At 58.9% G+C, this 705-nt stretch overlaps 1 protein-coding gene across 1 annotated transcript in view; it reads right to left on the reverse strand.

Moving 5' to 3' along the window:
• The window catches only part of TMX1 (thioredoxin-related transmembrane protein 1), a 35,467-nt gene that overhangs the window by 10,015 nt on the left and 24,747 nt on the right, over window positions 1-705 (reverse strand). The gene's annotated exons all lie outside the window — the stretch shown is intronic.

The following is a 705-nucleotide window of genomic DNA, read 5'->3' on the forward strand; positions in this document are numbered from 1 at the left end:
CCCAGCGTCACCCCGGGGACGCGGAGGAGAGGCAGTGCTTCCCCCTGCTGCTTGCGCGGGGCGTGGCATCCCCGCAGGGAGCCCAGCCCCTCCGCTGGACAGCGAGGGGGCCTGCGCCGGCTGCTCGCCCTGGCGCAGGCTTCTTCCCCCGCCTCCTCTCAGGGAGGAACCCTCTCCTCCTCGCACCCTGACAGCGAACAGGTGAACGGGAACAAAACCAGCCACAGCAAATAGTGCAGCTGTGCTGCCTCCCTGTGCCCTGTTTCCTGCCCGAGGAATGGGAGAGAGCTCTGGGCGCTCGGCGGCCCGCGGCGAGGGGAGGAAACTGCCGTACGGGGTCACGGGGAGAACAGATTTCCCTCACTCCAAGCCCTGCTTCCCTCTCCCGCATCTTTAGTTACTTATGGCAGAGAGTGACGTAGTACTTGAGTACTTCGTTCTCAAGCAAAAGTCAGGAAAAGGGTCACTGGTAACGAGCAGACGAATCCCACGTCATTTCATAGAATCATAGAATCATTAAGGTTGGAAGAGACCTCCAAGATCATCGAGTCCAACCGTCAACCCAACACCCCCATGCCCACTAAACCACGTCCCTCAGCGCCTCATCTACCCGTCTTTTAAATATCCCCAGGGATGGGGACTCAACCACTGCCCTGGGCAGCCTGTTCCAATGTTCAACCATTCTTTCAGTGAAGAAATTTTTCA

The sequence above is a fragment of the Pygoscelis adeliae genome, unplaced genomic scaffold (assembly GCF_000699105.1).
Source record: "Pygoscelis adeliae isolate BGI_AS28 unplaced genomic scaffold, ASM69910v1 Scaffold314, whole genome shotgun sequence".
Lineage (NCBI taxonomy): Eukaryota > Metazoa > Chordata > Aves > Sphenisciformes > Spheniscidae > Pygoscelis > Pygoscelis adeliae.